Source organism: Nothoprocta perdicaria, unplaced genomic scaffold (genome assembly GCF_003342845.1).
Source record: "Nothoprocta perdicaria isolate Ctin4 unplaced genomic scaffold, notPer1 scaffold_171, whole genome shotgun sequence".
Lineage (NCBI taxonomy): Eukaryota > Metazoa > Chordata > Aves > Tinamiformes > Tinamidae > Nothoprocta > Nothoprocta perdicaria.
This window is the reverse complement of record NW_020454883.1, coordinates 1,591,838-1,619,533: the sequence shown is the minus strand read 5'-3', so window position 1 is coordinate 1,619,533 and position 27,696 is coordinate 1,591,838. Positions and strand designations below refer to the sequence as shown.

General features: G+C 40.6%; 1 protein-coding gene across 13 annotated transcripts in view; it reads left to right on the top strand.

The window, feature by feature from the left end:
- KDM6A (lysine demethylase 6A) overlaps positions 1–27,696 on the top strand; it is a 113,840-nt gene that overhangs the window by 10,917 nt on the left and 75,227 nt on the right. For all 13 annotated transcript variants that reach the window (XM_026036197.1, XM_026036195.1, XM_026036194.1 and 10 more), the window contains exon 2: positions 1,280–1,329. The gene's annotated coding sequence lies outside the window, so the exon portion shown is untranslated. The remainder of the gene's footprint in view (positions 1–1,279; positions 1,330–27,696) is intronic.

Below are 27,696 nucleotides of genomic sequence, written 5' to 3'. Positions count from 1 at the left end.
GAAGATGAATATTCTCGCATGTGTTTTTCTACTCGGGACGTCTGCATGAACCCCCGTTTAGGCCACTCAAATGAGAAGCTGACTGAAAAGCAGTCGCAGGGGCGAGGGGCACCTTGTCAGCACCACGGGACACGAAAGCTCTGTCCTGCAGGAGTGCATGGAGAGGTCGGGAGCATGAAGGGGGGGGTGCCCTCCAAGGCCGTGGAGGGGCCTTGCTGCTCGGCCCGCTGCCGAGTCCCGCTTTGCTCAGGCTGCCTTGTTAGGTCCTGAAATGAGAGCGCGGGGCAGGTCTTGAAGGGCGGCGTGGCCGGGGGACACGGCTTGGGGACGGTGCCGGCAGGAAACCAACCTGCGCGGGAAGCACGTCCTGTTCCTGCCGACTGAAGCGGTTGGCGTTCGCTTACTGGTTGCAGCTCTGCAAGAAGAGACTCAGTGTCTTTGGAAAACATGTACTATTGAGACACCATTCATAAATCTTAGGAAACAAATACTTGAAGAGGCCAATTCTTGATGGCACTGCAGTGAGTCTTGATCTGAAATCCCTCCGTTTTCACCGCTGCCCTGTGCAGCGCTCTCCTGAGCGTGAGGCCGGTGAGCGTTCCCGTCTGCTGTGGCCACGTGCCTGCTAGCCAGAGGGGGGAATGTCGGCGGGAATTCGGAGTGGGAATGAGGGATGTGAGGCGGGCGATGCGCTCGTAGCGCTCGTGTTGCGTGAAGCTGGGGCTCTGGAGCCGCCTTTCAGCTCAGCCTTGGTCTTACTACACGCTGAATAAAACGTAAGCCCTTTTTAAGCCTTTTTTTTCCTTTTTTTTTTTCTCCTCACTTGCTTTTGTTTCTCTAGTTACTGAATGAAGGGGCATGAGAACCCAATTTGTCTGTATGTGTCCCTCTGCACCCGTTCTTTAAAAATTACAGGGCATCCGGGAGTGTTGAAAATGAGCTACATGATTAAATTTTTAAATCTTATAGCAGCCTTGTCCAAAAAAAGATCCCCAAATTTCAAATGATTCTTTTTGTTATAAGTTTGCTTTAAAATATTGCTTGATTTACATTTGTATGATTAATAATAAATACTCTTTTGGGTTGACATGTCATAAAACAAAATTATAATCTTAAGGAATCCGTTACCCACAGTAGTGTACTTATTGTAGCAGTGTTGCTTTTATTAAACCATTTATCATTTTAATGCTGTGCATTCTGACTGACTCTTAAGGTTTTCTATCTTAAAAAAAAAATTGTAATGAAACAGAAATTCAACATTCGTTTTTCTTTCCTACAGCATTATCTGCATACCAGAGGTACTACAGTTTACAATCTGACTACTGGAAGGTCTGTATATACCTTTTATTTATATATGTGTAAAACGTGTTGTAAATGATTGAATTTCTAAAATCAGTTTGTTTTCATATAAGATTGGAATGTGTATCTGCAATACTTCTTTATTGATTGGGTTCTACAGATTCAGTTTTTGTGTGCAATTTATTATGAGTTTAAGTGGAAGTAAATCTTCACTCTTGTGCAAGTAAATCACATCTTCATGTGGAAATGGCAGAGAAATGAAATTGTTGTGTGTTATTATTATCTATTACTTTGGTGTTCATTACGTAAGCGTGGGTATTTGTGTGTGTATACATGAACTGGGTGAATCAGAACCACTTAAAAGCTGCTGCTTTCAAAGGCTTCGAACTTCCACCAGGAAAGATCTTCTCAGGTCGTTTCTTATTTACTGGCTTTAAACCCCAGTATTTGGTGTTCTTCGCATTTTATAAGGAATATCAGCCTGTTATAAGGAGCTCTTCCATGAGGGGAAGAGGAGTGGGAGGAGCAGGGTCAGTTTGGCGGCCTTTTGTTTTTAAAGGATACACATCTCTTAAAAAAGAGCAGTCATCTGTTCTTACCTCTCCTGTGCTCCTGGAGAGGTAGCCTGAAGATTGCTGCTAATTGAGTGCTGGGGTTGTTGATTAATTAATTAACCATCTGTTAGAGTAGTTATATTGTTTGTACTCTGCCCGTGTTGAGTTGTTTTGAATATTTTGTGAATTGAATTTATTTTTTTGCCTCTTTGTGGTTTTTCTTTTTGTGTGTGTGCTTTTTTTTTTTTTTTTTTTTTTTTTTTTTTTTTTTTTTTTTTTTTTTTTTTTTTTTGGTTTGCTATTAAAAGAAGCGATAAATGATTTATCAAACCATCTTCCAGCCATTTTCAGAGTGCAGGGCAAGCTGGAATTTAGGCGTGTGGAGGTATGTATGTGTGCGCACATGGGCGCTTGTCGGTGTAGGGCACTTGAGCAGAGCTCCCAGCATTAGGTGCAGTTCCAGCAGAGGGGAGCTCCCTTGGGCGCTTCTGCAGGGCCGTGTCCAGGCCTGGGGCACTAGACCCTCGTGAGACCCTGTCACACAAGCCACCTACCACAGTGTCAGCAGCAAGGGGGCTTCTCAGAGCGGGGAAAAAAGGCTTTTTTTTGCCTCCTGCAGCAAGGAGATCTCATTCTGAGCTTCCTTATGAAGGTCTAATTCTAAAGGTTTTGTTAATACTCATTGTAGATTGTGTCTGCATGACAAGAGTCTGAAAGAGTCCAAAAACATTTTCAAGAAAAACTGTACTGATAGTGCTGATGAAAAGTCAGGGGCTGACCGTATATCTCTTACTGGTGGATAATGGAGCTCGTCCAGAGGTTGCAGTGGAAAGTTGCTGAGCTTGGGCCTAGAAAGAGGAAGCTTGTTTTCCTCCTGCTCTGTCCTCTGAGAGGATTTCTTATTGTTCTGAAATATCTGTTCCCCCCACTCTTGTGTGTGTGTGTATACATATAGAAATATATATTTTTTAAATGATTACCCCAGTTTTATTTTACTCAGCATCTATAGGATATCCTTTGGTCAAAAAAAAATATGCAGTTTATTTTAGGTCACACTTTTAGATACTGTATTAATGTACTTTATGATTAACTTTTTTTGGTAGAGCTATAGAGACAAAACACATTCTGTGATTTTTCTGTTTTTTTCAAAGATGCATTATTTTTCAGTTTTGTTTCTATTTTTCAGTCCTTACAGGTTTAGATATCACCAACTCAGCTGTTAAAATATTTGCTGGGGAGGAAGGAGGGGAGAGAGACGGGTGGGATCTGTGAGCTCTGAGGGCACCTGGTGAAAACACCGAGGAATTTGTGGATCACATGAAGGTGCTTATATAAGATAGGCCTAAACTCGGGCAGCAGCGGGCTTTAATAAACTTAGGCAGCGCAGCTGAAATTACATACTGTACTGCAAATCTGTGGCTCAAATAAGTGTACTGTGTCTGCTTTGCTTATAAATAGCAAACGTGTAGAAGGATTGTGAGAGCTTTTAGGTTGCTTTGGGTGTATTTCGGCCTCCTTATGTAATATTTGTAGTCTCTGTTACTTTGTTTTTTCACAGTTGCATCATATCAATAATTATGCATTCTTTTGATGTATTGTTTATTACAAGTTACTCATTGTAGAAGTAATCTTTTTTTTATCTTTTCAGGACCTTTAATTTTTTTTTCATGCCCTAAAGATGTTCTAGATTAACGGATGATCTCATTTTTTTTCTATTATTTATTTTTATGATTTTTTTTCCAGAATTTGTTGCCTTGCTTTTGTTGATAATACATTAAGCATTTTGTTGATTGCACAAAATAAAAAGAGGAAAAAAACCTTCAGAAAACATATTTTTTGAGTGTATGTTATGATGACAGAAATGAAGGATAAAAGATTGAAGAAGATATTCATTCTTACCATTTATTAGATCAAGATCCTCTTCATCCCGATGAGGTACCATTTCCTTTGAAGCAACCTTTCTGTGGATAATTTCATGGAAGTGTTGCTTTGCGGGAGACACGTATTCCTAAACCAAGTGTGTTTTACGGTGATGTCTTTGAGCATCCACGGATCACCATGAGATGCCATGAGGAATCACTGGGGTTCTGCACATGTGCTCTGCTCTGCAGCGTTTCACTGGAGATCTCAGGAAACCAATATCTCAGCTTGGGTGAAAGCCGAGATAACTGATGGAGCTCAGCGCTCTATAATTTTTTCCTATATGGCTATGCTAAAATAAATCTGCCTTCTGTGCCTTGTACTGTATTCTGGTTCCTTTTTAAAACTCCCCTGTGCCAAAGCGTTGGGGGATGTGAGCAGGAGTGGAGGGGATGCAGGGATAGGGAGGGCAGCTTGGGGGGAGAAACAACAAGTAGGGCTGTGGTCTGTGGATTTTGGTGTTACTGAGGAGAGAGAGAGAAGTTTGATGTCTGCTGCGGTTATCGTTTTTGACGGACTCTGAGAAGGAAAGATTAACAGCTTAGCAAGCAGTAAGATGCTCCTGATTGCATCCTAACTCCATGGCAGGTATCTGGCACGTGGCAAAAGTTACTTAAAATCATCTCATGAGGCTGTATTACAATGCAGTTCATCATACAGAACTCGTCTGTACGGTGTATATGTTCTGATAGGGGTTTGCTAAGATCAGTGTCAGCACCTGAGCGTGTATGTTCATATAAATGGGTGTTACGGTGTGTTGCAAGTGCGAAGCATTTGGTTCTGTTGTGTTGTCCGGGGTGCCCAGGGCCGGAAGCCCCGGGACCCTCCCTGGGAAGGTTTGGGACGCTGGGAGGCCCCCATCCTTGCGGGAAGGGCTCTGCACTCAGAGTCATCCCGAGGAGCCTGGTGCCAGGTACTTGCCCCGTCTCCTCTGCCCTGTCAGGCTCTCCCTTGTGCTGTGTCTGAAGCGTCTCTGTGCTGCCTTTGCAGGTACCTGTCGCGCGGATAGAGCAGGGCAGCTGTAGTCCCCGCCACCAGCACGGGGCGGGAAAGTGTCCGGGCGGGAATCCGAGGGGGAGTCCCAGAGTGGCAGGGAGGGTATGGAGCCTGAGAGCTGCTCTGCCTGGCAGCGCCTCGTGGCCAGCGCCGGCCTTTCCCGGGGCCGTCACACGGCATGGGAGCGGGGCACATAGCCCTCTGGAGAGGGCTTGAACGTGCCTAATGGAGAGCATGAGGATCTAGTGCTGTCTCCATGCATGAAATCTGGGAGCTCAATGGAAAGAAGGATCCCGGCAGCTCTCCAGGGTTTGCATGGAGTTTGCATGGTGTTTAGTCAGGGTAATGGCAGGCTAGTGGAGGGTACACAGGTATTCAGACACTCCTGCCCTTTCTTGAACGTGCTGGAAGATTTTCAGAGCACATTACTTAGAAGTGTGTTCAAACATACCTTAAAATGGAGAAAACTACTGTGAAAATTAATTACTTCTGCTTTGAAGAAACTATTTACCATCAACTAAGATGCCAAAGCTTAGATCCAGGTACCTTGAAAAGAGAAGAAATTTACTTGGTTATAAAGCTCTTTGTAGATGAGTTCTTGGAGTGGATCAGTAAGAAAATCTGGATGTTCCTTGAAATGTTTGAGCAATGCTTAATTAGTGAATTATGTCCTCCAGCATGAATTCAAAGATAGACTTCTTGTTAGCTGTTAACTTTGGCTGGAAGGTTGCCTAGAAGAAAAGGCAATCTGTCAGGCACCTCTTTATCATCGTATATGTAGAGAGAATGGTCCTAAACTCCTTTCGATAAGGTTTTCATTTACGTGGCCTGGGTGAAAACATCATAGTAGTAGAGTAAACTCCAAGGAGGGCCTTTAAAGGCGTGCTTCCGTATGCCAGTGGATTTTAAAAATACCTTCCTAAAATGTAGTGTGAGTATTTTTAAAGAGCTTAATTTTTCTCCTGAACTTTCCAGCTACCTTGCTGTGATGTTTTAGACTGAATGGCCTTACAGGGGGGAAAAAAAGAAAGAAAAAAAAACTAGAAATTTAAGAGAGGAAAATAAATCCTCTGGTTGTTTTGCAGCAAGGTATGGATGGTATCGGTCTTACTGTGGTACTCCCTCCCTGTGATGCCTGGACGTTAGACCCCTTATATAAATTGGGACGTTGACTTCAGGTTACCACCTTGTGCATCTGACCTTCTTCATATAAATATATTTTTAAGAACACTCGATAATGGCAGCGTGTTTGCAAATAATTGAATCTCCTCCTATTTTTCTCAGATAGTCTGCATAAAATTGAAGAGAATCCAAACATGCAGAGGATAAAATAAAATCTCAGTGGACAAAGAAGCTTAGGATAAAGAGGCTGTGCATGTGTGTGCTTGCCGTGGAGAAGGGATGGAATCTTTGTGCTGAGTAGACTATGGCTTGTAACAGAAAATAATCTTAGAATGCTGCTGTTTCGTATGGAGACCTAAAGTATATTTTAGTCTTGGTTAATTTTTATAATGCTGCTATATATTTAAACTTGTAAAGTTAAAAATCTGACAAATTATTCTTTATATTACTCAAACACTCGCACTTAGCAGTAAGACTTTATAACTGAACAATTATTAGTAACAAAGGCCTCTTTTTAACTGAACTTGTTGCTTCTCTTCGTATTTCTGTATGATTTTTTAAGTCTGTACCTTTCCCCTTTGGATAGGCTAAATGTCTTTTCTTGATGTACTTTCTTATACTATAAAATAGAAAAGCAAGTAAAAGTGCTATAATGCTCTAATTTTGGATATTTTGCTGTCTCTTTTTCTCCCAATTGCAGGTTCATTTCCCCATTTTTTTTAAATAGTTGGACAAAAAGCAATTACTAGACATACTGATAGCAACAAAATAAGGGAACATTTTGCACCTTAGAGGGCCTGTTATAAGACAGAACAATTTTCCATTTCATTGACTCACAACCGCTCTATTTTCTGTGGTAACCTCAAAATACCAAGGAGTGTTTTTCAACAGAATTCATCAAAACTTCCATTATTTTTTTAATTAGACTTAACTGCTTAGTTTAATTGAAACAGTACAATGGTGTTGGACTGCTTGGAATTGCCAGAACAGAGAGCTTGGTGAAACTAAAGCTGGAGAGGGCAGTAGAATGATCTGTAAACACGGCTGTTTTTCCAAGGCCATGGCTTCTTCAGGAGAAGTTTAGAGAGCTCGAGTGCTTTTATTAGAATGGAAATTTTGTATACGGAGACAGACTTGAAAAGCTTCACCAGAAGCCTCCCCGGGAGAACAAAACTTAACAATGACACAGAAAGCCTTTAATATAAAAAACGATTTCCAGGTAGCAACACAGGGCACGTACAGGAGGAACAGAAAGAGAGAAACAGGCCCTTTGATCAGAGGAGGCTTAATCTGGGAAAACAAATTTAAAAACCCCTCAACGGAGGTGAAATTTTCAGAGGTTAAGGCTAATGCAGAAGGAATCAAAAGACAGGATAGGCGACCTAGAAATAAGGAAGATGAAAAGCCTGCAATTCAGAATATATCTGCAAAATAAAATCAAAATGATAGGGATGGAATAAACAGCAATTTTGGAGAAAAAGGAAACCATGAAAGAAAATAAAAACAGAAATTGCATAAAAATCAGCACCTCTGGAAAGCAATTAGAAAGGAGAAATTGTTAATATTTCTTGTGCACTTTTCTTTCTGAAATGGTAACGGCCATCAGTGCACCACACAGAATTCTCTCCCATCTTACCCTAAGGACTAAACCAGTAGTTTCAAGGTTGCCTTGTTTTCAGTAGAAACATGTTGAAGATGTCTTCTGATGTTCAGAGAAGGTACAAAATGTAACTGCTTTAGGACCTGTTCTAGACTGAAGAATTAAAGAAACCATGATCTGTCATCTGTTGTGGAAAGGCAAGTATGAAAAGAGATAAGTTTGAAGGAAAAGTCATACTTTAAAATGACTTAATGGGGAGAGAGTAGACCATCGTAATGGATAGAGGGAGAGACATTTTCTGGAGACTGTGCTCTGACCGTATTTACAGATTGGTTTCCTCAAAACCTGGTAGAGATAGCATGATAATATAGGATGGCAAACGATCATGCCCGGAAAAAAAGAAGGTAAGAAAAGAGATGGGAGGGGGCTAAAAAGTTAAGACTTTGAATGAGACTAACGAGATCAGGAAGAGGGAAGTGTGAGCAGAGGAAGAATTACCAAGACTGAGGAAGGAAGAGATAGAAATTAAATATAAATAATGTGAGGAAAGAGAGGTAGGATCATGTGCTAAAATGAAAAGTGAATGGGGAGAAGGGAATAAGGTGAATATGTAGAATAGTAAAGCAGCAAATTGTGGGAGATCTGAAATAAGTTTTTTACCATCTTTCTCCCCAACAGCAAACCCTGTGACAGTAGAGTTCATAAGATCGTCAGGTATGATACGCGGGATTAAAAAAAAATAATAAATAAAAAATGCAAGGAAGATAGATGCTCTGTTAAGGTGAAGAGGGCACAACATCGTTCTGCACCGAAGGAAAAGCGTATCAGAATTTTGACGTTTTGAGGAAGGCAGGAAAAGGTAAAGGGCAAAGCACTGAATATCACCTGGTAAGCTAGCTGAGTAGAAATAGAATTAGATGAATATAGAAGTAGAGATTATGAATGAATTTACTCAGGTTTAAGACAGTAAAGTAGAATTTTCAGGACTCCACATCCTGGAATGCCCATGGCAAGGAGAAAAGCAAGTTAGGATGATAGATAATAAATTTAGGTCTTACAAATTAAACAGTGAAGATATTTGATGTTTACTGTAGGTGGTGACACTGAACAGTTTTATTAAGGGTGGTACAAGGCTTAAACTGATAAGAGTGGAATTAATCTGCACGTGAAAGGATAGAGAGTGATGATGTGGTAGAATAGTTCAGCCTTTGAAGAAGTGAATGAGTCCAATGAAAAAGAAAGGCCTTTCCAGGGAAAGACGGCTCTAACAATTGTGCTGCATTCCATCACTAGGAACATCTTTCTTTTTTCCCTCCAGAGGTTCTTGAGAGTTCTTAGTACAATTACATTTTTGAACTTGGCCCTTCAATAGGTTAAAATGGCTGGAAATTGCATGCAAGATATTTGAAAAGCCAGAAAAATTGTTAAGAGAACAAGACTCAAGGAAAATTTAGTTTGTAAAGATGCTTGAATTGAAGGACTAACTTTATGGACTGTAATAATGTGCCTATAATGTGTATTCTTTATGCTGTAAGATCCTCTGTATCCTCAGTAATTGCAAATGAGGCTATTTCAGCACCTCATAGGTATGAACAGTTAGCTAGATTACTCATCGATATTAAACTGGCACCAAGTAGCAAACAATGTAGACTGACTGGAATGTTGTCTTTTAAGGCTATGGGAAATATGCATACATTGTTGAAATATTCCAGAGAAAATGCTGAATTAATAAGGAAGGTCTCTGAAATACTGCAAAGATAATGATGGGCCTATTATCAGTGACACTTTCACCTATAAAATATGCAAAAAATCCCCAAACAAACTCAATGATTAATTGTATTTGAGTTTCAGAAAATTTCCTGTTTGTCACTAACACTAAACGATATCTCTTGTAATTTGGTAAAGCTGAATGTGAGCTGAAGGAAATACTTATTTTTTCTAAAATATTTTTTTGCTAAATGCATGCCAGGGAGAAACATTAAGGGAAAAATACATTTTACTTCATTTCTCTTAATAAAAGATTGTTAAGCACAACTGAACGACGAGTTTAGAAGAAATTACACACTTACCCACGTGTGTTTTTAAAGACTAATACATCTCAGAAATTATAGTTTCGATTTATTTGAAATTTGGGATTTATCTAAATATTTATCTAAAATCCTGTCCCTATGACAGCTAACACAGAAAATTCGCCTTTAGTTCCATGGCAAAAAGTAGATACTGGTTTTTGTTTATTGGCTTAAATAACATTAATGCAACTTGTATAGTTTTGTGAAAAGTAAAATAGTGCAAAGTTCTTGTAATTAACCCTCATAATAGGTGATTCATCTAATTAAATTGTGACAGACAGCATGTTCCCCCTTCCTTCTTGAAAGAAAGCAAGAATTAGGTGCAAGGTCTGAAAAAGAACGAGACCGACTAATTTGACTACCAAATGTTGGTGAGTTTCCTTTGACTGCTGGATAAATCGGATAAATTGCCCCTTTTTTTCCCCCTGTTTCTTCCAGTCAGTTGTCATGCAAAACCAAGGAATTGTCCTCTGCACATACAAACAATGTGCCTGTGTAGTTCAGAACAAGTACTAGGCCTTTTTAGGGACAATATATGTTGCTTTTCTTTCGGAAATATTTTGCATTTGCGTTAAATTGCAAAAAGGTTTTGCTTTCAGTATCTACAGTTCTGAAATATGTTTGTGTATGCATTCCCTAAACCACTCCTCTGTCTTAAGCAACAGATTCGGTACTCAGAGCTCCCAGCAAGTTTGTAATATACTTAGAATATTTTTCAGAATGTAAGTAAGAAAAAAAAATGGGGAGACTCCTTTTTGCTTTGCTCAATTGAAGGAGAAGGAGAGAAGAAATGATTCCCTCCCGCCTCCATCCAACAGTGTTCCAGAAAGGGCATCTGTTTCCAAATAGTATTCTGAATATTTTCTAATGGTCATGCTTCATCCTGGGAATTCAGCAGGAAGGCATTTTTCCCTCTGTGTGCATGGTTTGTGTCTAGGACTCTAAATATTGTGGATGGAGGAGACTTGAACAATATCATGGTTGGTGGTAAAGTCTCTTCAGAAGAGACTTTTTTGCCTTTTGAATCCCCCTATTAGTTTTTGTCGTGCCCTCCCAAGAAGTGTCTTTCCCTGGCTACTGAGTGGAATCAGAGGCTGCTCCCTTTCTTCATTCCCTGTGCTGAGAAAGGAGGATGCTCAAACAGGAGATAGATTCCTGGAAAGGTGGCCCTGGAGGAACTTGTCTCACGGCTGCAGGTGGCCAGGAGAGGCACCTGTAGGTGAGGAGGGCAGTTCTGGCTTCAGCAGCCCACACAGCTTTGGTGGCCAGGAAGCTTCATCCCCTGGGCAGACTATTAGAATGTTATTCATATCCAGTGAGCTAATCTTTCTCTTTGTTGTGTATATAAGGAACTGCATCACTCGTGGATGCAGTGCTTGCTTCTGAAGAAGTGTTCTTTTATTTGTAGAAACTGTAGAGACCATGGAGCTCGTACGTATTCTATATAAATAATCTTTGTTCACAGGGAAAAGGTAAAACCAAAATACACTCCACTTTTTTTTCCATATTTGTTGTTTGAAGATTCCAGTTTGTCTGTAAGTGAAAGAAGATTTTACATCTCAGTGATGATTAGCATCTCTTTCCTGCTAATGTGAATGCCTTAAGAGTTAAGGTTCTTTTTCCTTAGTAGATGAAATATTTAATTGGTCTTAGAAATAAAGAAATGTTTTATTTTGCAAATTCGGAGTTTTAAAATTTGCTCTTTCTGTAACCAATGTGTCAATTTTCAAACATATAACAGCAAGATGATGCTGTATTTCTTATAAACCTTACCCTGATAATGTTTGTTTATTCCCAGCATTGTACTTAACAGTACTTTTTGGGTCGTGTTCTGTTTTGTTCTGCTGTCCTTAGCTTTCTTAAAGTCATATTTATTAGCACTCAAAAGCTACTTTGCACTGATGATTTGTGCCAATGAATACTTGAGATCTGTCTTGATTGAAACATTCAAATGTCACTGTATTCGTTAGAGGCTCTGCTAATGAGAGTTATGATGACTTTTCTAGCAAAAGAACACCCCTTTTCTTTGGATATATGCAGCATGACCGTTCTCAGACTTACTGTCATGTGAGCTGCATGTTGCAAATAACTGAAGTTATTTGCAAAGCCTTTGAGGAAATGTACAGTAAAAGAAATAAGTCCCCTGAATGTACAGTTACAATAGAAAGACAACTCTAAATAAGCAGTACCAACTTAGATGCCCCTCTCCAAAGGTTTATAATCTCATCTTGAAGACATCTGCTTCAAGTCTAATTAAATTTAGGCATCACATTTTCTTTTTTTTTTTTTTTTTTTTTCCCCGTTAGTGTTGATTCCACAGGTATCTGTTCCTTTTTCAGATTAAGCCTTCTGCCATAGGTTTTCAAGTAAACTAGATGAACCAAATTTAAACCTGATAAATTTGTTCAATCTCACGGCCTGCTGGCGCAGTTACTCAGACGTTTCTCTCGATGCAGTCGCTGGCTGAACGGATTTCTCCTGCTCTTCCATCCTCATCCTCCCCCTGTTGCCACCACCGCGAGTGCAGGCGCCGCTGAACCCGGCTGGAGAAGCGCTAAAGCGGGTCCTGCTGCTGGGAGCATCGTGGAGCTGCTGCTGCAGGATTGTGGGGGCCAGGCAGGGAGGAAAAAGGGCCTTGGGATTTTGGAGTGAGAGCGAGCAGGGGGTGACCTTCTTGATAGGATCAGCTGGAGAAAGGTTCTGGCAGAGGGAATACTGGAGGCTGACTGGAGGAGATGGAGGGCAGCCAGTGTGGGGGGAGTCTCCATGAGTGGAGGAGCAGAATTTCAGACTGGGACAATGAAGCCTTTTCCCAAACCTAGAGATACTGTGATCTCAGGGAGCAGTACGGAGTGGTGAAGGAAATGAGGCAGTCGTTGGTGCACTGATTTGTGTGTATTTCCTCTGTTATCTAACATAAAGGTGATTGATGTTTAACTCTCAAAGAATCTCTAGCCAGTTCTGCCTGTGGGGTTGCTGAAGGGCCGGCCTGTAAGCCTGGGTGCTCGAGAAGGGGAGTTTCAGGCAGAATCCCCCAAACCTGCCAGCTCTGCTAGCAGCTCCGTTGTGGGGCTTGGCTCTCAAAGAGCATGTGCGGAAGCATCTCCTCCCCGAGCGTGGATTTAGGGACTCGGAGAAAGAAGCGAGATTCCTGGATTTCCCCAGACAGTGTCAGGGAGGAGGTAAGTCCAGCCCCCCTCATCCCTGGGACAAGGGCAGGCACGGCTGCCTTCACACAGCAGGCGCCTTTCCAACCAGGAACTAAAATCCTGCCTTTCGCCTCCAGTTCTCGTGGCCGACAGGTGACTGTATAGAGCACCAGGGCCTCCTGTGAAAGAGGGAGTGAGGCATTTCGCTCAGTCCTTCCATCCTGCCTCTTCGTTTCCTTGTTTTTCCAGGGGTACTGGCTCAGTCTTCTCTGTGTGGAGGTAGTGGGGAGGGCAGACACCAAAGTGCACATGGATGTACTGGCAAGCAATGGAGAAGGCAATGGAAGGAGGGTGGGATGATTACAGAATTTGTGAACTCTTCATTAGCGAAAGCAGAAGCCGTTCCTGTGAAGCTAAGACTGTCCTTTTGAAGAAAAGACAAATCCTCTAAAGTTAAGAGTAGTTTCTGAGCTCGATCTACACTGCTCTGTGGAGCAGTCTTACAGGGAGGGGTGAATTCAGAGGAGAAAAATAAATCAGTTTTGCCTTTCCTGTTTGTTTGCATAATGATGCAACAAAAAATAACCTGAAAAGTCTGCTTGCCTCTGCTTACCCTCAGGGAGCACATCAGGTGAAAGACTCATGTTCTGAGAGCTCTTCTTGAAGGTAAGGTGAGAGATTGAAAAAGTGCTAGAGATTCAAATGTTGAAGCTGCTAAAAGGAATTGAAGCCTCTGAGTTCAGGTGATTTTGGACAGGAATTTTTCTAGATGTATCCTGGAAACGTTAGTCTCACGCGCAGTTTCTTAGCTTAACTGAAGTCTTTCCATAGCTTTTAAAGTAATAAGTGGATAGGGAGCCCCTGGCAGTCAGAGGAAGTTGGGAAGGCATCAGCTTGTCATCCTCAACCACATTGGTAGGTTGTTATGGTCTAATAATTTGGCATGGGCTCCCAAGTCATAGAATCATAGAATGCCCAAGGTTGGAAGGGACCTCAGCGGTCATCGAGTCCAACCCCCCTGCACACACAGGGTCACCTAGAGCACGTGGCACAGGGCTGCATCCAAGCGGGTTTTAAAGATCTCCAAAGAAGGAGACTCCACAACCTGTCTGGGCAGCCTGTTCCAGTGCTTTGTCACCCTCACAGTGAAGAAATGCTTCCTTAAGTTCCTGTGGAACTTCCGATGCTTCAGTTTGAAGCCATTTCCTCTAGTCCTATCGCTGTCCACCACTGAAAAGAGGCCGCCCCCCTCCTCCTCACTGCCTCCCTTGAGGTATTTATACACGCTGATCAGGTCCCCCCCTCAGCCTCCTCTTCTCCAGGCTGAACAGGCCCAGCTCCCTCAGCCTTTGCTCATAGGGCAGATGTTCCAGGCCCCTGATCATCCTGGTAGCCCTGCGCTGGACTCTCTCCAGCAGCTCCGCATCCCTCTTGTCCCGGTGAGCCCAGAACTGGACGCAGTACTCCAGATGTGGCCTCACCAGGGCTGAGTAGAGGGGGATGATCACTTCCCTCGACCTGCTGGAGACGCTTTTCTTAATGCACCCCAGGATCCCGTTGGCCTTCTTGGCCACCAGGGCACACTGCTGCCTCATGGTCAACTTGTCGTCCACCATGACACCCAGGTCCCTCTCTGTGGGGCTGCTCTCCAGCAGGTCCACTCCTAATCTGTACTGGTGTCCAGGGTTATTCCTCCCCAAGTGCAGGACCCTGCACTTGCCCCTGTTGAACCTCATGAGGTTTCTCACCGCCCAGTCCTCCAGTCTGTCCAGGTCCCTCTGGATGGCAGCACAGCCCTCAGGGCTATCAGCTACTCCACCCAGTTTGGTATCATCGGCAAACTTGCTGAGGGAGCACTCCAGCCCTTCATCCAGGTCGTTAATGAATAAGTTGAACAGGACCGGACCRAGGACCGACTCCTGGGGGACACCGCTAACCACAGGTGTCCAACTGGACTCTATGCCACTGACTACCACTCTCTGCACCCTGCCACTGAGCCAATTCCTAATCCACCTCCCCGTACACTCATCCATCCCACACCTCCAGAGCTTGCCCAGGAGGATGCTGTGAGGGACGGTGTCAAAAGCCTTGCTCAAGTCCAGATAGACCACATCCACCGCTCTGCCCTCATCTATCCAGCTAGATATTCCTTCGTAGAAGGTGATCAGGTTAGTCAAGCAGGATTTCCCCTTGGTGAATCCATGCTGGCTACTCCTGAGCACCTTCTTCTCCTCCATGTGTCTGGAGAGAGCAGCCAGGATGAGCTGCTCCATCACTTTCCCGGGGATGGAGGTGAGGCTCACCGGCCTGTAGTTACTCGGGTCCTCCTTCTTGCCTTTTTTGAAGACTGGAGTGATGTTGGCTTTCTTCCAGTCCTCCAGCACCTCCCCCATTCTCCAGGACCTTCCAAGACCATGTGCCACAATCAGTCATTTTGTTTTGTGCCAGTTGTCCATTTTAACTTGTGGTTTGTCACACAGTGTCTTTTTTTTCTCATCTCATTTGCCAGAAGAATGGGACTGGTGGGAGATCCAACATCTCAGATACAAGAGGGATGCAAGTTGAGGGATGGACACTCTGCTTGCCTCTTCTTTAGTCCAGTCTGTTCTGAAAGGCCAGAAAGTTCCTCAGTTAAATTGTCTCGTACTAACAGCCAGAATAAAGATAGCCATTTTTCCTGGTTTCTTTGTTGAGATTTTTTTTTTTTATTATTTTTTGCTAAGTTAGATGAGTGTTATTTCTCACCATGTGAACCTTTCATTCAGTTATTGTTCTAGCATCTTCTTTCTGAAAATTCACAGAGTCATCTGAAAAACAGGAATGAAACTGTTTTTACCAGAGACCATAATTACTAATACTTTTTTAAAAAGCCCATTACACCATATTTCAAGTGTTATACAGAGCCCAGTTTTCTCTCATCTCCTACCAAACAGCGAAATTGGAGTGTGTGCTATGCATTTATTTATCAGACTCTGATTCTTGGGATCAGGCACAGATCTGTTCCTAGCTATATTATGAGTAACTAGAACTTTGTGGGAATTCAGAACTAGCAAGTAAGCTCAAAAATATGTTTCCAGTCCTGCTGAACACTGAGGAAATGGACCTTTTTAAAAAATATATATATATATTATTTTAAGGGGGGGCATTGTAAGCTGTGCAGTTAACTTTAACCTAATCTCATTTTTGGATAGAGGAAGATAAACTGATTATCATTGCCCATAATTGTTCTCATTGTAGCTAAGGGATGGAAACCGGTAGTCATCACGGAAAAGGGGAAATCTCGTTAAACAAAACTGGTGCTAATGGTAATTTTTTTTTGTTTGTTTTGTTTTGTTGGCAACTGATCTGCTGTAGGAAATTACTGTTACTGCATTTACCGGCAGTTTTCATGTCACTGATTGTATAGAAAAGCTCTGTTGGTTTTGCAGAATGCAGCAAGCTCAGAATGTTCTAATGGTTTCAAAAAGCAGCTGGACAAATTCAGGGAAGAAAAATCCATTAAGAACTATTAAATATGAAGACATTTTGTCTGGCTTTGGAAACCTCTGAACCACAAATCACTGGGGGTTGGGAGGGTGCTCTTGGTAAGGGAAGGCTTAAAGCAATAATAGAAAATTGAATGGAGTTACTCAGAGCACTAACTTCAACAGTAACATTTTAAAAGTTAAAAGTTACTGTTAAAGGGTTTAATAGCTGCTCCCTCACTCCACCAAGGTCTCCAACTTGGAATTATGTTTCCGTTTAGTGGCATATTCTTTATATTTTACAGTGGAAGGATGATTTTCTGATTAAGTGTAATTGTTGGGTGATATCTATAGCATTTCTTTACAATGCTGTGCAAAAATTTCAGTACACTTAATCCTGTTCTCTCTCTGAATTCCTTTTATATATATATATATATATATATATATATATAAAATAACTTAAATGAAGTTATCCATATAGTTCATAATGGAGCATTTGTTAGAGCCCATTTTCAATTCTGTTTCTAATCTCAAGATCTGGGCAAACAGACCCTGCTACCTGTTTGAAACTTTTAAAGGTTTGAAGAAAAACTACTTTTGAAGGCACTTCCACTTCACTCTGCTCAAACAATACGGCTTTCAGGGAGATGGCAGCTTTTCTTTTCTGATTTTTTTTCTTTCTGCTTTGATGTCAAAAGCATTCCTTGAGAGGCTCCTCTGGATCGTGATGTCTCTAACACTGGCTTTTATTTAAAGAGAACATTGAGTTACTTCTTTCTGGAGAATTTTTCTGAACTGGACTTTGAATAAAGGGATGACTGAAGAAAAAAGACGATGAATGTAACTTCGGAGTTCAGGACAAACCCAGATACATCATGCCAGGAAGACAAGCCATGTTGAGCAGAGAATAAGTAAAATATCAGGTGTTACCTTGGAAAAGTAACATAAAAGTGTCTCTAAAAGAACACAATTGATACTTCATTTAATACTTAAGTACATACATTACATAAGATACTTACATTAATACATTTTACTCAATGCTTTTGCTAATTCCGTTACTTTACATGGATATGCAACTTGGGTTTCGTGCTGCCTCTGTCTACTGCCACCTGCTAAGCTCGCTAAGATGTGATTTCATGTTTTTTTCATGTTTACTTAAATATTCTTAGTCCCGTAGCCTGAGCGTACAAAATAGGAATGTGTGTTGTCTTCAGCTTCATTTGTGGTTCAAGGAGTAAGTACCAGGGGCACAGCTTGGTTCTGGGGCTGGAACACGGTTAATTATTGAGATACCGGAGCACTGACTTGAAGCACGGCTTCTTTTCATGGGGGCTGACCTGTTCTGGCTGTGAAAGGAAAATAGCTGCCAATTCTGTAATAATTGGGAAGAATACGATCCACTACGTCCACAAAGGGTTACTTTGTCTTAAGTGGAACAAAGTTTTTTGTGTCTCTGTGCTACTTTGGTTGATTCCAGGAAGAGCACCAAAGCACTGCGCTGGGTTATGATATTGATAATAAACTCAGAAACATGTCTCATGAGTCTACGTGGCAGACTTTGCATTTAAAAGCCGTAGATGAACGGTTAGTGGCTAACAGGGGAGAGAAAGTCTAAGAGACAAAACTGACCACTAAAGGATAAGTTGGACAAGGTTGTTGCTACAGAATCTCTTCCTTTATTCAAACCCAAGTAAGTTCTTTAGGAATTCCTGTTTGTATCCTTTACCCCATACACAGCACATGGGCATGAGAGTTCTGTAAACTTGAAGGATTTGGAAGGGTAAGGAAGGCGAAAACAGATTCTTGGATTTATGTTCCTTTTACTAAAACAGAGCTGAGTATTACACCTGAAAAATCTGCTTATTGAATGCCAATCTCATAGTGAAGGCACTAAACAGGTTTAAAAATGATCATTCTAGTGGCATAGTTAAAATCTTAAAAGAGATGTTGATGCTCATGTCTTCCAGTTTGTATAGTATCAGCTATTTAATTACTACATTAAACAATGAAATAGAGCATGGAGTTCTTAAAGTAGATTTTCTGTGCATGTTTCTGTTTAAGAAAAGCATTGAATGTAATGTTGAAGGAATGTTAAAAGGGGGAAATGTTCCGCAAAACTTGTTGTCTTGAGTGTTTTCACAAGGCATCAGCCACAAACTTGACTCCAGCAAACGACTTTATATCCTCCTCTTCTTCTTAACTTTAGGTTGTCCGTAAGAGACTTTTTTATGCTTCCTGTTTGTCCTATCCTCTCACATAGGTGCTTGTACCACTCAATGGCTGTTGTTTGTCCCCAAATGGTCAATTTTAGTTGATGTTGGGAATTCTCTCTAGTAGGCCAATACTAAGCTCTTAGTTAATCCATATCATGTTCACATGGTCGTATTCATTCTTTGCTACATTTGTGAGATGGGTTTCTGCTTTGATGAGGCAGAGTACAGTCTTCCAGCAGCGTTGATCGTTTCAAGGTATTTATGTCTGCCCGTGTTGGGATCTTCTCGCTGACCACAAGGCCATGAGCACCTACATTGTTGAAGCTGCCCGTTCTCTTCATACCCTCATCTTCCTGAGGGTACTGCTGTTTTTTGTTTATTTTGTTCTTTTTTTTGTTTGTCTTGGCAGTGTGCATAAGAAAGTATCGGAAAAATTTAAAGATGTGTTTGTAGAAAAGTTGCAGATATGGGGCTGGCATTTAATTTTTCAATGAATTGAAAGTGACTTGGGATTCCAAATAGAAGATAAATATTAGATGAAAAGCTTTCTGGAGCAGAAGATAGAAAGTACAGATAGTGGAAAATTATGGTTGTAGGTAGAATTTTGTGCAATATGCTGAGATTTTTAAGTGCAACAAGTGATCATGTAGACTGTCTCCTGTATTCATAGGTATTGGTCAATAAACTGACCTCAGTGTCACTGTGATTTCTGCAATATGAGGAAGAAGTTAGAAGTCTAAGCAATATTCAGATTAATACTGAGCAATATAGAAAGCCCTACTGGAAAGCCTGCTGTTACATAAAAGACAAGTATAGCTCAACATGACATTTTGTTAGAATCTAGTCATCCCCATCCTGAAATGCAAAACAGCAGAATGAAATTTCAGATAAATGATAAAAGCGTAGATAGGAACTGCTCGCATAGGGGGCAGAAAGGAGGATGAATCAACCCCTACAATGTATAGGGGTTAGAGAAGGATTCTACTAGTTCGTACTACAGGAATGAGGGGATATCCACTTAGACCAAGGAACAGCAATTATGATTTAAACTGAGTATGTGGAGCTCCTTATAGCAAGGTAGCTTTAAATAACAGTTCTCTTGAGTGTTATAAAAAGATATCAAATTAACACAGAGGAGGAGAAAATCCTCATAATAAAAACACAAAATAATTGGCCTTCTTTTTCTGTCCACTCTTCCTTCCTGCTTTAGGCTATCAAGTAACTACCAGAGTAATGAAGTTTATTCCTCAACTTGCCTGGAGAGAGAGAAAGAGGTTTTAAAGCTGTCAACTTCTAGTTTTGCATATATATAAAATATATAATTTTACTTACACATTTTATATATAAAATTTATATAATGTATCTATATACTATATATTATTTATTTGTTTTTTATATATAGAAAGTTTTATTGTAAAATAAATAAGCAGAGTTTTGGAGAATAGTGCGTTTTGAAAAGTTTGAGTAATTTAGTGACCTCAAGCAGAGCAGCCAGTGTTGCAGAGGTAGGAAGATGAGGGGTTAGTTGGGCAAGGAGACTTGGGTTCTGGGATAGTCTGGGATAGAGGAAGAAGGAGCTGGGCAGAGCAGTGTAGGAGGAGCAAGGAAGGGAAGGTGGAGGGTGGCAGAAGCGTCCGGCCACGCAGCCTGTTTGTGCGCGTCGAGGTTTTTTCCATTTGCCTGTTTTGTCTTCAGAAATTGAAGGCTCTTAAACTTGCTAGTGTCTATGTTCACTGTGTGGGCTGAAAATTTACTGATGCACAGTTTTCTGTGAAGAAATGCTGATTTGATGGAATTGAAATATTCTGTGGGAATGGTTGGTGGGCTGCCCAGCTGCTTTGCTTGGCTTTTGGCTGCTGGCCACCCTGTCTGCTCCCCCAGCTGCCTGTCATGTGGGCCTGTTGGCTCGTCTGCTGTATCTTATTTTAAGTATTTGTACATTCTAACAAATAAAACAGCAAATCACCAATTAGAAGCCCAATTAGTCATTACTACTAAACCGACTGCAGTCTCAATTAGAATATCATTTTCTATAATAATTGATTGTTATCTAACCAGCAATCATTAATCACTGATCTTACATTTCATTACTTAAAACAATAAAACCTTTAAGCAGCACATTCCAATTATAGTATTTGTGATATACTATGAAAATGTATACAGAAATATACAGTCACCTTCCCTTCTGAATTTAGTTGTCTAATGTAAAAATCTAGTCAAAATGGAAGTGATTACTGAATTGGGTTTTTTTTTTTTTTTTTCCTAAAAATGACTTTTAGGTATTTGTTTCACTTTGGAGATTTTGCTCTGTTTGGCATGGATGCAGTTTGCTCGGTGAGCAGTAGGGTTGAAGAAGCCTCATTAATGATGGACTTTTTCTGTTGTCCTTTAGCACCTCCTGTCCCTCCTCCTTGTTTGTGTGCACACGTGCACTGCGTTTCCTCTGTTTTTGCCTGTGAAACATCCTAAATGACTTCGTGGCTCCTGTGGCATCTTTGGGTGAGAGAAACACATGGGGGCTTTGAAATGGATGAATATCTACCTCTTGCCAAAGGAAAGGTGGTTACTAAGTCCTGTTGACTTTGTGAAAATGAGGCTCTTTTCTGGATTGAGCAGCTTTTTATGTGAAATTCTACTGAGTTTTCCTCTTTGCACCTTCCTTTCTGTAAAATTCATTTGAAGGTGGCCAACAGACTGAAGAGCTACTCAGCTGGAAAGAACAGATACGTAACAACTGTATTCTTAGGGAATTTGGCTAAGAATTCAATTTAGAAAATTTCCATTAATTAGAGTTCCAACTTCAACCCAGTTCTAGTCATTGCCCTCCACAATGTGGCTTAAGATTCAAGGAAACAGCCATGGATTTCTCATTTTCCCTCTTATTTTTGTGTCTGTTTTCCTGTCTTATTTCTCATTGGTTTGCCTGTCTTTATATCACTTTTTTTTTTTTTTTTTTTTTTTTTTTTTTTTTTTTTTTTTTTTTTTTTTTTTTTTTTTTTTTTTTTTNTTTTTTTTTGGTCATTCTTACCTCTTTCTGAATTCAGTTGTTCTGCTCCCATTTTATCTGGAGTGCATCCAGGAGAGGAACCGTATAATTAACGAGGCCCAGGCTCCTTTCTGTCACAGCCGTAATTCTGCAGCCACGAGAAGCTGACAGGAAAATAATGGTGCTGCTTGTAAGCTCGCTGGGATTCCTGCCTTGGCTGGGCATGGGTGGGAAAAATCGCAGCTCAGGAACATGGGGTGCCAGAGCAGTCACTCTGCCTCAGTAAGTGCTTTGAAGGAGAAAGTGAGTTTGAGTGATCACCATGATATACCGTGCAAAATGGGATGAAACATTTCAATAAACTGGTGAATAATTCTCCAAAATAAGATGTTGTGCTAGTGTTTGTGTGTGTACAAGAACATGCGTTGATTTTTGTACCTGGATTGATAAAATTTCTAGGGACTGAATAGCTTTTGTTAGATCGGTGTATGTATAGAGAGATGCTTTCACATGCCAAGTTCTGTCTTAGCTGTGGAGTAAGTGCCGTAACCTTCAGAGAACATGGAGGTAAGAACTGCTCCAAGCCAGGCTCTTCTCAAAGATGATACCCAGTGAGAGGATGGGAGGTAACGGGAACATAGTGAAACACCACAAATTCCAGAAGAACACAGTTCTTTGCACTGAGGGTTCAACAGTGGAACTTGTTGGGTAGAGAAGTTGTGGAGTCTCCTTCCCTGAAAGGAGCTTTTCAAGCTCTGACCAGACCCCCTGGGCTGCTCTTCAAGCTGACCGTGCTTGAGCAGAGCGGCTGGACTAGGCTTCTCCAGAAGTCCCTGTCAGTGATTCTGTATGTGGTGTTCTGCAGGTGAACATGACAGTTTAAAAAGCAAACACATTACTTTATGGGCACTTTTTAATGTGGATGTTCTATGTATACATTTTAGATGTATTATAGAATTGCAATATGAATAATTCATTGATCCTTAGTCTTTCAGTGACGTATATACATAATGTCTCAAATAGATTGATATATCATTTTTGAGTGATTTGTCTCCTTAAGTATTTTAAATCTTAAAGTCTACTTTTACGAAAAGAACATCAGGTTGAAGGCACCTTATCAGCAGATCAGAGGTTTTATTTGCATCTTTGTTTTTGTTTTCTGTCCTGACCTGCCTAGTAGGGAATCCAGTCTCAAATACAGCTTTACATTCGGCATTAGGAGTCTTAAATCATGTCTAGGCAGAATAGATGGATTTAGAAGTTTCATGATTATTGTGGTATTTATGGAATGAAAGTGTGTAGTGAGTTTGGCCAGCTGAATCCCCTCGGTAAAACGGCTGTCAACGTGAGTTTAACCATTGTATGCTGCACCACACCCTAGCTGCTGACTTGATTTTTCAGGAAAGTATTCTATTGGGATATTTTAAATATTAATATGACATAGAATTTATATATATATGCAGGTATATATGATTTATACACACACACATATATAGTGTGTGTGCGCATATGTGCGTATTTCTATCAGAGTTAGATTTTCATAAGCCACGGTAGGAGTTACATAGATGCTCATAGTTGAGGTCCACGTTTAGACATTTGCTCGGCTGTTGGATCTAATAACAAAATTGAGGAAGTATCTTTATTTGATTGCAGTTGGTATTGTCTTTTGTCAAATACCTAGGTCTGTTTATGAATAAAGGAATGTGCAGATAGAAGCCTTTTTACAAAGCTATTCATACTCAGTTGATTATTAAATAGCAGATGGAGTTTTGTTGTTGTTGTTGCTGTATCTCTCTCTCTCCCATATTGAAATGTTCCCTGTAAAAGAGACCATGACACAGCATATTCCTCTGAGGGATTTTTGAATATATAAATATATCCTGAATTAGTTACCACACCATATTGATTATTCAAGTCTTGTCTCGATATGTCCTGTCTTTCTCTGTGGGACATGATGTATTTTTCACAGTGTCGATTCGAGCCTCCCTCTCCCTTTTGCTTAAGCAGGTTTTGCCAAGTTGCCTTTGTCCGTGAGGGAAAACGGCAGCGCCCTGGGATGCCGAGAGGTTGGGGAGCGTTTGCTCCGAGAGAAGTTATCAGGGATGTGGATGGCTGGTGGGGGGTGTCAGAGACTGTGAACAAACACACCCCATCTTTGCTACAAACATGGCCTGCGAACACGTTTACAAATTTGCTTCTGCCTTTACGATGCAGAATGTAACTTGTGATAATTTAAGATTAGCTACAAATTGAATTAGGCACAAACAAATTGTAATCTTGCCTCCAGCTGGTGAAAATCTTTTCTGTGCATCCTGCCTGTAATGTAAGAAATGTGCTAAGCTTTGGGGTTTTTGTATTTTTTTAAGAAATTAAGAATCGTGTATTAGCCAGGCTTTTTCTGCAAGTCGTAGGTGTATTTTGGCAGTGTTTACACTTTGAAGAAATACATTTCTTAGAGATATGATGAAAATTATTTTTTAGTTATTTATCAGATGTAACATGGAATCCATTGGAAACATCAGAGAATCTGTGATAGTAATGACTTTTCTATATTAATTGCTTTCACATGGCTCCTGGGATATAGACATACACCTACAATGTTTGAATGCTGTTATTATCATGAAAATATTTTTATATAGCTTTAAAAATATTTATGTACATCTTTCATAAACGTAATGATTTTCCAGATAGTAGAGAATTTCTTGAAGACCTTGAAACCTTAGGCAAAGCTAATGCTCTTCAATTGTAATACAGCCCTTACAGAGTCATTAGTCTTTTTGCAGGTTTTTGGAATATGCAGAACATGTGCCCATGTAGCACTTTTTTTTTTTTTTTTTTTGTATTTTACAAATATGAACAGGTTGTATTTGAACCCTCCTCCCTTTCTCCCAAACCCTTATATCTTTGCCACTGGAGCTGCTAGAGCTTGTTGGCTCCCAAAGGCTTGTAGCTGTTTATGCACAAGAGCCTGCGTGGAATTTTTTCTACCGTGCTTATTCTCCAGAGACCTGTTATTATTTATTGAGTAGCATCAGGAGGAAGTATTGGGTACTGTAGTGTCAAAACTTCATTTTTCAGTCTTCCAGTGAAGAAGGAAACATATTCACACATTTGAACACAAAAACTGTTCTTGTGTTTCAGACAAGTGTCTGAGAGACCCCGAGGCTCCAGGGCAGCACCTGAACTGGGAAACCTTGTTTTCTTAGCTGGGTTTTCTGAAGGGCAGCGGCCCCAAGGCCACATGCATTTTCCACAGACCGATTTAGTGTGGGCTAGAAAACAAATTCCATTAGACCTTATGCAGTAATGGAAGCGGTGCTCAGAGCTTTGCTGAATGCAGTTTTAATGTGTCATCAAAGACTTGGGTTCCTGGGGGGCAGTAAGCAAATGGAGAACAGTGACTGTTCTCAGGAGGGTGCTGAACGTCATCGTTTCTCCATACTCGTCTTTCAGACTTCCACTAAACAACTGCAAGGGGACTTTGTTTTTTCATTCTTTTTATTTCTTAGTATGGAAGGATACATTCAGACATATCTAAATATCATCAACTTTTTAATAGAATAAAGAGATTATTTTACCTACATTTATCTTAGCTCCCTAGGGTCTTAAAGAACAAATGATATTTGCCTCCATATATCAGTGGTTAAGGACCCGCGTGGAGAAGGCTCAGGCAGGCTGTTACTTTGTTTTATCCATCCTGCAGTGAATGACAGTAGTTAATTCTCAAGTAAAACATTTTTGCATAGCTTAGGATCTGATAAGCTTTGCCTTTTGCGTGTAGGTTGCCTGAGTCTCTGTACAGTTTCTATATGATCAACTTTCAGGCCTAAGTTTCATAGAATATTTTCCTGTATTCCTTGCTAGATCCTGTAGACATTTTGGCCTTGCCAAAGGCCTCTTGTAGGACTTTTGGTGTCAGGCACTTTAAAGTGAAGGACTGAGGCCCACTAGTCTGGCTGGAAGCTTGTCCTGCAGTTGGTCTAAGCCACGGGAGGCTGTGCCATGGAAGGCGCCGCTGGCGCCCTGGGGCGGGTGGGAAGCGTCTTGGCTGTGGAGCTGGCTGAGGGATGCGGCCGCTCGGAAAGCCTTCAGCTAGGATCTCAGCAGCTGTTGTCAAGGATTCATGGATTCATTTTAGGTTTGATAAATAGGTAGTAGCAGCATGGGCTTAAGCACCTCCTAACCTGTTTCATTTTGTTTCACTATTTCACTTGCGCTAAGAGAATTCTTTATGGGGGCTCCTCGGTGATCTCGAGTGAGGAACAGCTCTGATGAAAAGTCATCTTTTTTTTTCTCCCCCTCTTCTCCGAGCTTGAGTCACTTACTGAATGCCACAAATAATGTTACCAGCAAACATGAGTAGTAGTGTTAGACAAGGAATGTTTCTAAACCAGCAAACCAGTCAAAATCCTTCCTTCCTAAGTTGGAAAGTCCCAAGTGGATACTGCCCTCGGGCTGCTTTGACTCTTCAGCCTCCTTTTTGACCCTCTGACTTCTTAGAGGTGCCTACTCAACAAATTTTCACTTGCAAACGTATTTTGTATGTGTGTTCTTATATTTATATAATTCCAATTTGGACACTAACCGTTAATAACTAAGCCTCATGAGCGGTGGAAGCAGATTAGGGACAAGCATTTCTTGGCCCAGATATGGTAGCTATAAATTTCTGAAGTCAATTTTTAAGTCAGAATGGGAAGCGTGACAACTTGTTGCACATGATTGTGATTCTGTGATGACAGGTACGTTTTTCTGAGCCCACTTGCATACAAAAAATGTAACTGTTGGTGTGATTTGGTGTATTTCTGCCAGAAGCGGTGTCTACATGTTGGAAGATGTAGAAGACGCATGGCCTTAGCTTGGCCTGATGTAGCTACAAAATAAAGCAAATATTGAGGATTTGTTTCCTCCTCTGCTTTGCAGAAGCTGTTATCCATTTATGTGGGTTAATGACAAGGTTTGTGAAAGGGATCAGGTTTTTGGCAATTGATCATTTTTTCCCCGTTTGTTTGAAAAAAGAACGAAGAGTTTTCAACTTATTAATTTCTCCCTAAATGGTATATGGTTGTATATTTTGTGTAGTGTGTAGCTTTCAGAAGTGCTTTATACTTTTTTTAAAATAAAATTGAAATATTGCTCCACATTAAATGGTGCATGTAATTAGCGGAGAGAACAATACAAACTTGACTTGTTTTTTTAATTACGTAAGCTTGTGAAATGGAAAGAGGTATTTGAGCCATCTAGCGGCTGGTATGAAACATTTTAACATTTTCAATAGATGGTAGAAAATGGAAATGACAACATGAAAATAGCGTTTTAGTTGGTAGTCTTTCCATTAGCATATCTTTAGAATAAAAAAATATATACTGCATTTCATATTTGAGATGATGTTTCAAAAATTGATGTTTTCACTTTACTGTATGTTTTAATGAAGAAAGAGATCTTTATCTGGAAACATAAAACTTGTTTTTAGAGCTCAGAACTATGAGTTGCTAGCATGAGAAAGTCTTCAGAAATTGTGTGGATTGTGAGGAAAATAATAATGCAATTCTGTTTACCACATGAAAAAATGCTTGGGGTTGGGAGTGGGCTTGTATTTTACATCAGAAACTTTTTTAAGCAGGATCTTGAACTATAAGTATTTAATCCAGATCTTGTTTTAAACAAGTCATATGTAGAGGAGAACGTGTGGTGCATATTGTTTGTGAAATATTTGAGTCCATCTTATGATCTGAAGACAAATCGGAAATCCAGTTTTTGGGCAAAAGAGAGAGCAGCCATAATTAATTTGTATTTTACTGAGGGAAGGAGGGACAACCAGAAAGCTTTGTGTAAATACCATCTTATCTTTACATGTTATAGTACAGCCTTCATGATCCTGCTTAGTCCCGATGTGCGTTAAGCTGTTGTGTTCTTTCATATTGGCCATTTCACATTGGCTCTGTGTTGAACTTGATGGTATTTCACGATACAAGCAGAAAAGTTAGTTGCTGAAGTAATGAACTTTGTCTGATTCAGTGTGGAGAGAAAAAAAAATGCATAAATTGAACTAGAACCACTGTAATGTCCTCTAGGGCCCATGAAAGCTTCATCCAGCTTCAAACCTGGATTAAAGGATATTTTTAAATCTTCAATACAAATATAATGAACAGTTAACTGGCAGGTACTAAAGGTGTTTTGTACAGTTTGAGAGATAATATTGCCTAACAGGTGGATTTGAGCAATACTGACATTTCAGAATTTGCGTCTGGTGTATTTGGGGTAAAGTATTACAGAGTCTTAAATCATGCCCTTTTTATTGTTGGGAAAGTAGCAGCTTATCAGATA